We start from the raw sequence: 12,071 nt of genomic DNA, 5'->3' as shown, positions 1-12,071 counted from the left end.
TACCTTCACAGAACTCTAAGACTATCTGGTTGACACATATGGGACCTCCAGGCAGACACTCGAATTGCAGATTTTTCTGCCTCTTCCATCCAAAACATCCCTATCCATGTTGATCAGGGCCTGCCTTGGCTTGATTTCAAAGTGACAGGCAGAAGCTCACCTCTTTTAACCAGCATTTATGTTCACAGTCCTCCTAAAGAACCCCACATGCTTTGTCTTGTCTTTTTCCTCTTTGCTTCACATTGAGACACTCTTATCTTTATAGACAGAGAGACTGAGAAAGACACAGCTTTTAACTTCACAGTTTACTTGCCACTAGAATTTGTTGGCTCTTAGAGTAATGGTTTTGTCAGGATATTGCTGCAGGAAATAGCCCTGTTTTTGACCCATGGGGGCAGAGAGAGCAGAAGGGCAGTGGAGCCTTATGGTAGCTTCCCTGTCCTGTGGGTGCCCCAGGGCTGGCCACACCTCAGCTCTTTCTTACAACAAGCTGGGTAAAGGGAGCTGGTGGTGAGCTCACTTTCAAAGGCCCCACTTTAACTGAAGTCCAAGGGAAGTATTAGGAAACAAACAAACAAAAACAGCAAAAGAAACATCTCCTAAGACAAGTGGACATAAGAGGTTAGTGATGTCTTTCACCTCACCACTGAAGGCCTCACTTTAAAATACGGTCTTCCTCTCAAACGACAGCCTAGTCTTACTAAGTATCGGCCAACGTTTACATTCACTTATGTTGGATGAAGGGTGTTCAGATATTCTTGATAGTGAGTCACACTATCCTAGTGACTGTAAATAACAGTGATACTAACAATATAATGGAAACTTTTACATTAATTAGCATTTAGTATTTTCCAAGCCATTTGCTAAGTGTTTATAATCCTTACACTAAGAGATGCAAAGGGACCAGCCAAGTGGTGATGGTTAAGGCAGATGGCTCCCACATGCCAAGTGCCACATGCCATGTTTTAAGTCCCAGAACAAGCAGCTCGAAAAACATACCAGGCACCTGTGCAAGCATGCTCAAAATCCCAAGAAGAGAGTGAAGGAGGAGAGATTGCAGCATGGCCATTCCCCAGGAGGTAATTCCTTACTTTTTCTCTCTCTCCTCTCTCCACCAAACTCATGCCTATAGCAAAATAATAATAATAATAATAATAATTTTAAAAACTTATAAAAAGTGAAAACGATGAGGTTGGTAGTTGTCCTACTCTGTTCTTCTACAACAAACATACAATAAACTGAATAATTTACGTCAAAATAAAATTCTGAGGCCAGGGAGCAGCAGTTAGCATAATGGCTATGTCACTGGACTCCCATGTAGTCGATCGTGGTTCGCCTCCCGGACCCGGTGGCTTAAAACTCATGCCGGGCACATGTGCGTGTGTGCCCAAGATCCTGAGAGGAGAATGGAGGAGAAGGGATTGCAGCGTAGCCAACCCCCCGGGAGGTGATTTCTCACTTTCTATTTCTCTGTCTCTCTCTCTCTCTGTCTGTATGGCGAGAACACACGCCCTATAGCAAAAACCTCTCAAAAAAAAAAAAAATTCGAGGCCATTAAAACTTGAGAGTTTATATGAGCAAGAAATAAGTTTAGTCTGTTCACACTGCTCCACCCACCACACCTGCAAGCTGTATATTTAGCCAGTGAAACATGCACCTGATTGGCTGCAGCTCGTATTTGTCTATGGTCAGAGCTAAGCAATGTTCAGCCTCTGATTGGCTGAGAGTGGAGCTGCTGTGTTGGCCTAGGTTACCAGGGTACATTCTTAGGTTAGGTTCCAAGTTGCGTGTACATCAAGCTGGCGCAGTTGGGCACACATGGAGACTGCTTCCAGTCAAATTTTACTACTTAAGTACAGAGACTGGTTGAGGCCAATTTAATTTAACGATTGTAAACAACGGAAATTTATTTCTGATAGTTCTAGAGGCTGGAAGTCCAAAAGTGCCAACAGATTCAGCTCTGGTGAGGACTGCCTTCTGGTTCATAGATAACTTCTTTCTGTGTTCTCATGTGGTGAAAGGGGTACAGGGTACTTTTTTAAATCCTCTTTCATAAGGCACTGATTTCATTCATGAGGGCTCCACTTTCTTGACCTAGTCTCCTCTTGAAGGCCTGCTTCTTAGTACCATCACCCTGGAGGCTAGGATTTGAACACATAAATGGGGCACACATATTCACACTGCAGCCGCAGTCTACCCTTTTCATGAGTGGGTAGACCAGAGCACAGAAGTGACAAATGTCACTTAATTTCAACCACAGGATTTGAGTATAGGTCTGTCAGTCTCCAAAGCTTGCCTGCTTATCCATCATATAGAAATGAGCATGAGGTTGGCAAGTGAATAACTGCATTTTAATTTTGTGTAGAGGTGAATTAGAAGCACATATGCTTAACAAAAGTATTGGACTTAACATCAAAAGTAATTCAATTGCATGTGGAAGCTTCGTGTATACTTTATTTTTGTCGTAACTCTTCATAATGACTCAATATCTTATTGCAATTTTAGTGAAATTAAAATGGAAAAGTCGAAATTTATGTGCTGAATTATGTTCTGCTTTAATGACAATTCTCCTGCCTTAAGTCTGCTAGCATAACCCCTCAGCCTGACAGGCGCCTGGAAGGAACACCAGCCAGGAGGCAGTTCTCCTGCTCTGGTCACCCGAGGAATGCTTCTTTTGCTAAATCCTTCAGAAGACTGCACCATGCTTTTCGCCATACAGTTTTCTTATTTGTATGCTCAAGGAGTGCCAGGCCAAGATTTCAGTAACCACCCCAAATGTCTGAAAGTCTACATCTGACATAACCCATCTGAAAATTCTTCTTGGCTCACTTTCTTTTCTCCTACCTTCGCTGCTTTTTGCCCTTTTTGTACTTGGCTCTTCTTTCAGTTAGATAACAGCTGCTCAGCAGTCTTCTATAATTATAAGAATCTGAAAAAATATTTTTCACTGTGGTAAACCCATATAAGAAAGTGAAATTCTTGTTCCTTAAAGCAGAAAATCTCTACTTTAGAGATGTCTGAAATCTTATCTGAAGTTGCAACCCAAGATTTCAAGCATGAAGACAGGTCAGCAGAAAAATATCACCACGCTGTCCCTGCCAGTGAGTCTGTGTGTCCACCTCCTTTCAGGCATGTGCCTGTGATGGGCAGCACCCATGTCCCTCAGCTCTGCCAGGGGTCTTTGGCAAGTAGAGACCTGGCTAGAATAGACAGACACCTTGAGAGAAAAGCAGAGACTGATCCGGAAATGCTCTTGTCCATTTGTGCTAATAGGCTCCTCTTACTACTTGCCACTAATGGCCAGTAGCTCTAGGCACTAAAAATATCTACTCTTCCCTTGGGCTGGCAGGTGGCATTGTGCTTGGGGCACTGGATTCCCACATGGTTGACTACGGTCTGATTCCCAGAACTAGTGGCTTGTTTTCTCACTTTCTCTCTCTCTCTATCTCTCTGGTAAGCATGCTTGCCCTGTAACTAATTAAAAGAATAATGGGGGCCGGTAAGTGGCATAGTGGTTAAAGGCACTGGACTCCCACATGGTTGACAATTATTTGTGTCCTGGACCTGGCCTGGCTTTCTCAGTTTCTCTCTCTCTCTCTCATTCTATCCTTCTCTTATATATATATATATATACTCTTCCGAAACACTGAAAGAACTGGCTACCATAGCATAGTCAGCTTGAGTGCCTCTACCCAGAGACACAGTTCCTCCCAGTAGAGCCTATAGAAAAGCTCGTAAGAACTGCACTTCTTTTACCATTTCCTTTGGGTTCACATTCCACAGCTCAAAATGAAGGAAGAAAGGGGCTTCAGTGTCATTTGACCCAATCTTTACTCCAATTCTCCTGCCATTTATCTCTCTTGTGTGTGAAAAGCTCCTTTTGAAGTTAGGACTCCAGGCACAGAGGAAGAAGAAATTCGTCAAGAGAATTGAATTCAGAAAGATTAAAATGTAGACTTTTAATATAGTGGTAGCTGACACATGTCACAGAGATAAAAGGAATATTTTGGATTCTGAGAACAGGGCCAAGACTGTGAGGAACTACTTTAAAAATACATATTATTTTGATTGAAATTTGTAGAGAAAGAAATCAATATCACCAGCCACTGTAGTGAATGGACGCACTGAGAGATCGCCCCTCCGTATTCATTTTTAAATGGAAAAAACAAAAAAAAACTGAACACATTTTTTTTATGTTTTCTAACAGACAATATTTCTAAGTGCAGTTAACTTAGAGAACTGTCCCCTTTCAATTTTATCTGGAGCTATGCCCACACAAACAACCGGATTAACTCCATGAAAATCAATAAGGCATCCATGTATTACTGACATACTTGCACAGCATGTCAAAGTCTAAAAGGTTTGCATGAATAGAAATTTATAAATGAGTGGTTAATCTGATCTCTCTCCAAAAAGAACAATTACATTAAAAATTCACCCATATATATAGAAAAGATAGATTAAAGTCAAAGAGATATTTTCAATATTTTAAACTTTCTCATTAGTATTTCTGCTCACGCTCAAATCACTAAACTATTGGATATGCTTTTTAAGACTGCCATGAAATAAATTTCCTTTATAAACAGCTAATAAAATGTTAAAAACAGAGGTCACTGTATGCTTTCCAAATCTTCATGACACATTTTCCCTGAATTTCTTCATTTGTGTAATTATAAGGGAAGTTCAGCTATTAGAAAGACAAGTTGTAAAGTTGAAAGTGATGTTACATAAGTGTATCAAAACTGTAATTATTATCAACCGTGAGAAAGCAGCCTGAAGAATGAGGGAAGGACTTCACTTTTTTCTGTTGCTTCAACAACTTACTACTTTAGAAATTTAGAAATTATGATTGCCAGATAAAATTTCATGGTCGATATATATATATATATATATTTTTTTTTTGAGAGGATATTGCTATAGAGTGTGTGTGCTTGCCAGCCAGACAGAGAGAGACCGAGAGACAGAAAGCAAGAAATCTCCCCTCAAGGGGGAAGGCCACAATCCCTTCTCTTCCATTCTCCTCCTGGGATCTTGGGCATGCACGCACACGTGCCTGGCATGAGTTTTAAGCTACTGGGTCTGAGACTCGAACTGCAGTCGACTACATGGGAGTCCAGAGACATACCCATTACACTAACTGCTGGTCCCCATGTTGATATTTTCTTTGGTTTAGTCTCGGGGGGAGGAAAGTAGACATTTAAGTTACTCCTCTTTCCTTCCTCATATACAGGTATGTAATAGATAGCCCGGGAGAAATTTTAGAGAGAGGTAATGGATTCATTTGCCAGGCAGAATTTAAGGTGCTCCTGAGGCGTACAATTAGATCTGGACACTGGGCCGTCAGAGGAGCATGCAGGTTATCTGTATGAACTCAGAAGTCCTGGGCAAGGATGATGGCTGCAACCATAGCAATAGCTGGGACCACCCAGCAAACAGAAGTAAACAGGGAAGACTGGAGGACCAAATAATGGTATCATCATTGAGACGGGCAGAGAGATGTCAGAGAAGAGACTGACAAAGAAGTAGCGGCAGCTCCATGTCAAATGAGGGGGGAATTTCCACTGTATCTAAAGCTCTTCAGAAGCCAGAGGAGATAAAAATCAAAGACTGACCATTGAAATTAAGAAAAGATCATTTGTGACAAACAATTTGGTAAAAGCAAAGCCAGATTCTCTGGCTTGGGTGGTGATTGAAAGGCAAAAAGGAGAAGTACCAACAGCTCTTTTGAAACATCTGACTGTGAAGGGGAACAGCAAAATAGGAGAACTGTTTGAGGGAGGTGGTGACCAAAGGAGGTCCATTGGCACTCGTGGCAAAGGAAAGGCCAAGCTTCGAGGGACACATAGAGACAATCCAGAGGTCAGAGTCCTCTTAAAAGAAATGAGATAGGATCTGCAGGTGGCAGGTCTGGCCATGTAGTTTGCAAATGGGAGTACAATTAGTATCCTCATTTTACAGGAAAAACAAACCACGGTACCAAAAGAAAATAATGTTCTAAAGAGTCAAACTACATTCAATTTCTAATATTACCTCCTGCTATCCTCGGGCCAGTTTTTGCATCTAAACAGAGATAGTTGTATCTGTTGTAAAGAGATGGGTGAGACATGCATTGGACAGGTAGGAAATACCAGCAGAACAGTGCTTGGCACATGACAAGCACACAAGCAGTTTCTCTAGGCTGGTGTGGCAGTGGTTTGGACAGAGTTAGCAAGTTACAGAGCAGCTTTGATACACAAACCATGACTCCACATTCAGCATGATACCATGTTTCACCCAAGAGAAATGAGAACTATTTCAAACTCTCATGGAAAGGAAAATACACCTTGTCAAAATGTGTGCAATGCATCAAAAGTAAGTTCCCTTCTTAGAAGGAAATTTAGAGCACTTAACACATACATTTTAAAAAATCATTAAAATCAGAAACAGGAAAACAATAGAAGAAATCAGTGAAATAAAAAGTTGGGGTTTTTTTTGACATGATCAATAAAATTAATAAACCTATTTCCCAGATTAACAATGAGAAATCAAGTAGAGACAAACTACAATATCAGAAATGAAAGAGGAGCCATCACTACCAATCCTGTGGACATTTTTAGAATAATAAAGGAATATTAAGGACAATTCTTGGCCTAGCTATGGTGGCACATTGCTAGCACAATGTTCTGTATACTGGATGCCATAGGAAGATCACAGTTTGGTTGACAGTCAACCTACATATTCTGGGCAAGCATACATGCCCATAGTCAACTCTGGCCAACTATCTGCAGAGCAAAGAGAAGATGTGGTATGTGACCCTGTTAAGGATGCCAGTCTTTCTCTAAATAAGAAAAAGAAGGGGAAAGAAGAAAGATCCTTGACTTTTCCCCATATTTCCCCTTTTGTTCCTGGCTCATGATTTTATCTCTCATTGGAATAATTCAGTAGTCTCCTAAAACATCATCTGCTTCATGTTGTTGTTGTTGTTTCCCTCCTATAGGGTATGTATACTCGCTGTAGAGACAAAGAGAGAAAGTGAAAGTGAGAAAGCATCCCACCCCGCCCCCAAGGGGTGGGGAGGGAAAATGGCCACACCACAAATCTCTTATGGACATGGATGTGCATGTGCACAGCTTGTTTCTAAGCCACTAGGTCCGAGACTCAAGTCACACAACTGGCCATGTGGGATTCAGCACTTTAACCACCACGCCACTGTCTAGCCTGGCTTTATGATTCTTCATGCTCAGATTCATCCTGCACGCAAGTCCCAGAGCTAAAAGGAAGTGAAGTTTTTAGAAACTAAAGTTAATATACTATGACTGGATTATATCATTCAGGCTTATTTTCTTCTAGATCATACCCATATCCTATGACCTACCTTGTGTCATCCAAATTTTTATAATTAAAAGTATCAGAATTTATCTTTGAAACTGAATTTCTACCACTCTTCTGAGTTATGGCAATTGGTGCCAGGGAACTTTCTCTCAAATGAGCTGAGTTAGGTGGAAGGACTACATCATAAGGCCAGTGATACATACACTGCCATCAGAATTGACACTAATGCTTTTGACACTAGTGACCACACAGTTCATTCCATTTCTCCTTTGAGTTCACTATTTTTTCTTCACATATCATGACAATGACCAGAGATTTTTACTTATGCCCAATCAATTTCATTGATCTCCTCTATATTCCTCACAACCCTGAAGGACCAGGTAATTTTCATTTCCTTAAAAGTTATAATGAGAGGTTAAAATATTGATTTTGCTAACTGTATCTCAAAATAAGCTGAACTTCAGCTCTAAAATACTACTCTTATCATTGCCACTTTAGTTCTTATGAATTGCCTGTCTCTCTGAGGTAATGGTTGTACAAGAAGATCTGGTTTGTGTCAGGTATGGTTGACTCAACTCCTGGCTTCCAAGAGTTGACTCACTTGGCTTTCTTGCCAACCACTACTCTCTGCTGCTCCAGCTCCAAGCCCCACCCTGCTCCAGCCACTGGGGGGGTACATGGGTCAAAACATCGGGGCCTCCTGCTCCCTTGGTTTCCACTACAGTTCAGCCACCAGGCATTACTGGCTAGAGGTCAGCTGGAGGAAAGAGTAGGGGAGGGGATCTACCTCTCCAGCTCCTCACAGAGTGGCCGGGCAGCCCAGGTCCGGCAGTGCCCTCTACTGCAGTGGAAATCTCCTCTATGGGTGGGCCATTCCTCCTCCACAGCGAACTCTCTCCAGACTGCATTCACTTCTCTACCATTTGCTTCTCTGTCCTGGGGAGATACAATTCTGCTCACCACTACTAGTTTCCCTGGGAAACGACACTATCCCTCGTGGTTTTCCAACAGTGTGTCACATTTTTGGAAAGTAATCCTTTTACTGCATATTTGGCAAATACTAAATCTGACTGGATCACATATATCATATGGGGACCCTAATGAGAACCACTTAGATGTGACCTTCTGCCATTTAGTCACTGTCCATAACCTACATTCCTCCTTGGCACAATAAGAATCACATTACCTGTTTTTCAGCATTTTTGTAGAAAACAAAATAGATAAAAATCCTTTTTTTGGGGGGGAGGGGGGGAGAGGTTTTAGCTATAGGGTATGTATGCTCACCAGAAAGACAGAGAGAGAGACAGAGAGACAGAATTGGGCCTATACGCACACGCACCTGGCGTGAGTTTAAGCCACTGGGTCCAGGATTTGAACAGCAAATGATCACATGGGAGTCCAGCGACATAGCCATTACACCAACTGCTGGTCCCAATAAAAATCCTTTTTAAAATCAAGCAACTCAAGCTCCATATAATCAATGATATAAGTGTAATATCATAAAACTAAATTATATAAAAAATTTTGCTCTGGGGAATGTGCACTCAGTGAAGACAGAAAGAGTGAGAAAGAAGGAAAGTGAAAACGCACCCCCCGGGAAAACAGCCATATCACTATACCTTCTCTTGCATCTTCCTCTCAGGATCTTGGGCACCCACACACACGTCCATGTGTTTTAAGTTGTTAAATCCAGGACATGAACCGTGCAGTGAAACATTTGAAATATAACTGCCTTAACCACCATGCGACTGGCTGGGTCCTGTCAAAATAAATTTCCACATAGACAAAGTGGAAAAGACAGAAGGCAAACTGGATAAAATGCTTGTCGTACATTCATTAAACAAACTTTTTAATATATTCTCAATCCTTATTAATTAATGGAAATAACTAGAAAATGAATATAATAGAAAAATGGCTAAGAGTAGTAAGAGGAAAAACAAATGAATTTAACATTTTTAAAGGATGCTCAACCACACACCTTGTGAAAAGAAATGCAAATTACAACCACAATGAGATATGTTTTTTGTTGTTTTTACCTATTGAATTGAAAAAGATCAGAAAGTAGGATAATGCATTCTGTTGATGAGTATGTCAGGTAATCTGAACTCCCATACATCATCGACAGGAATATGAATTGGTACAACTTCTTTGGAGTGAAATTTAACAAAACCTAATAAATAAAATATGTGCATATCCTCTGGCCTGGCAATTTCACTTCCAGGAATTAATTTTTCAGCTATCTATACACAAGTGAACAAAGCATGTACAAAGCTATTCATTATAGCATTGTTTGCAGACTCAGAGGATGGAAATGCTCTAAGTTTCCATCATCATCAAAGTAGTCGAGCTAGCTGGAGCTAGAATTCCCAGAATGCCTTGTAAGTCTCTGGATTAAAGCTCACCACAGAGAACGTGCAAGACACACGGGCCAGAATTCAAGTGTTTGTTGAGTATGGAGGCTGCTGCTCAGCAGGTACTGTTGCCCCTTTTAAACAGGCTGCTTGCTGGCTTGTAGCCAGGGATATAGAGGTTACTACATTTCTTCCTGCTCGGTCTCTGAATGTTGGCCAGGTGTGAGTTTGGCCTACAGGTCCTCTGAATGGTCAACGATAACAATGTTGAGTTAAAAATATAGTTTTACTTTATCCTTGTGGATTCCAATTTGTCCTCAATCACCCCCATGTCACACCCAACTTCTGACCCTTCCACCTTCAGACTGAGCTCCAGTTGACAGATACACCTAGATTATAACAGCCCCCACGCTGCTTAAGGCCTAATTATTCTAAGTCTTTCAGAGGCCCTGCATCCTTGATCAAAACCCAACTCATACCATTAGTTCAATAAATCATGAGGATTATAATGTCAACAAAAATAATGACGTGGATTTTTTATGAACATAAAGCAATGTCCAAGATCATATTAAGTGGTAAAAATAAGGTTTATAATAATGCATATGCTACTTTTTGGGTTGAAAAAGCTATGCACGCACATATGCTAAACATTACCTTATACATACGCTTCATACTCATCATGGACTACTGCTGAAAAGATACATAAAAACTGGTTATTCTTGGAGGTAGAGAACTGGTAATGACAAGGAGGATGCTGTTTCATTACGTATGTTTTGCACTGCTTGATTTCTTTTCCATGCACTCATTTTAATTTTTAAAATATTAATATAGATATTTTAAAAATGAATTAACTCACTGAAATATCCTTGCCTAAATCTCCCGAGCATAAGAAGTTCCCAGTAAACATCAGCCTCCTCTCAGTACTTACATCACTTTCTATGCAGGTTTGCCCCAAGTTTCTTGCCTTCAGGAAACAAGATATCTATGTTCGGTGCTATGGGCACAATGAATAGCATAGATCAGGAATGACTAGGTGCTCATCTACTTTAATGAATCTGAAAGCCAACAACACATCTAACAGTAAGGGCATTGCTGCTCGTGAGGTCAGTAGTGGAAGTAGACAAGAAACAGATAACCAATTGCTTCTTGTTGAAGCAAACAAAAAGATGATCTTAAAAGTATAACAAGGTGGGAGCCAGCAGTTAGCGTAATGGCTATGTCGCTGGACTACCACATAGTTGACCGCGGTTCACATCCCGGACCCGGTGGCTTAAAACTCACGCCGGGCACGTGTGCATGCGTGCCCAAGATCCCAAGAGGAGAATGGAGGAGAAGGGATTGTGGCATGACCATCCCCCCGGGGGGTGATTTTTTGCTTTCTGTCTCTCTGTCTCTCTCTGGCGAGTGCACACACCCTATAGCAAAAACCTCTCCAAAAAAAAAAAAAAAAAAAGTATAACAAGCCACATGGTGGAGAGAAACATTTCCTGTGACTATCAGATTTCTACATATTGCTTACCTTTTTGGGGGAAAAGAAGTATGAACTTACACTATCTGAAGAGTCGAAATACTTATATGTAATAAAAAAAAATCTCACTCTCTAAATTTCCCTTTTTTCCCTACATTTATAGCTAAAATGTTTAAGAATATATTTATCTATATGTATGTGTATATATAGGTGTGCACATGTGTATTTACATACATTTTATGAGTATGGTGTATATGTGTGTATACTAGAATTTTAGGGATTTTTGATTATTTATGAGAACAAAAAGAGGTTCCTCTGAATTCACAGTGAGGAAGATATGCAATCAAGCTTACTGTATAATAGCAAAAAATATCTATGGAAGATTATAAATTTTGTGAAATACTCATATACAAATATAAAATAATCTGGTCAAAATATAACTTAACCTTATTGCCTTGAATAAGGCATAGTTTTGACTAACTGATTTTAGAAATAAAAGTCTCATATTATGGGCTGTAGGCAGATAAAACCAAACTCTGTCTAGATGTTTATACATTCATTCTTTTCTACATCACACCCCTCGAGTTATTCCTGTGGGATCACAGTAAGATTACCTTGATATACAAAGGCCATTCCTCCTGCCCCCTCCCATGTACTGCTCCCACCCCTGCATGTAAAGTAGGATAATCTTTGGAGGGAAGTAATAGGGCAAATGGATTTCCAAAATTGCCCAGAAAGAAGGAAGAACAGGTGTGAGAGAGGAAGAGCTATCACAGAAATGAATTAACAATCAGCGAAATGCCCTGAGATCACAAAAGACCACTCCATCACATTCCTGTTTTCAAGGTGTCTTCTGCCTGGTCCTGGCCATTTCTGTAAAGGAAAGCAAAGTGAAAAAAAAAAAAAAAAAAAAAAAAAAAAAAATTTTACCTAAAAAAGAA

This window comes from Tupaia chinensis, unplaced genomic scaffold, assembly GCF_000334495.1.
Source record: "Tupaia chinensis unplaced genomic scaffold, TupChi_1.0 Scaffold000346_1, whole genome shotgun sequence".
Classification (NCBI taxonomy): domain Eukaryota; kingdom Metazoa; phylum Chordata; class Mammalia; order Scandentia; family Tupaiidae; genus Tupaia; species Tupaia belangeri.
This window is presented reverse-complemented; position numbering follows the sequence as displayed.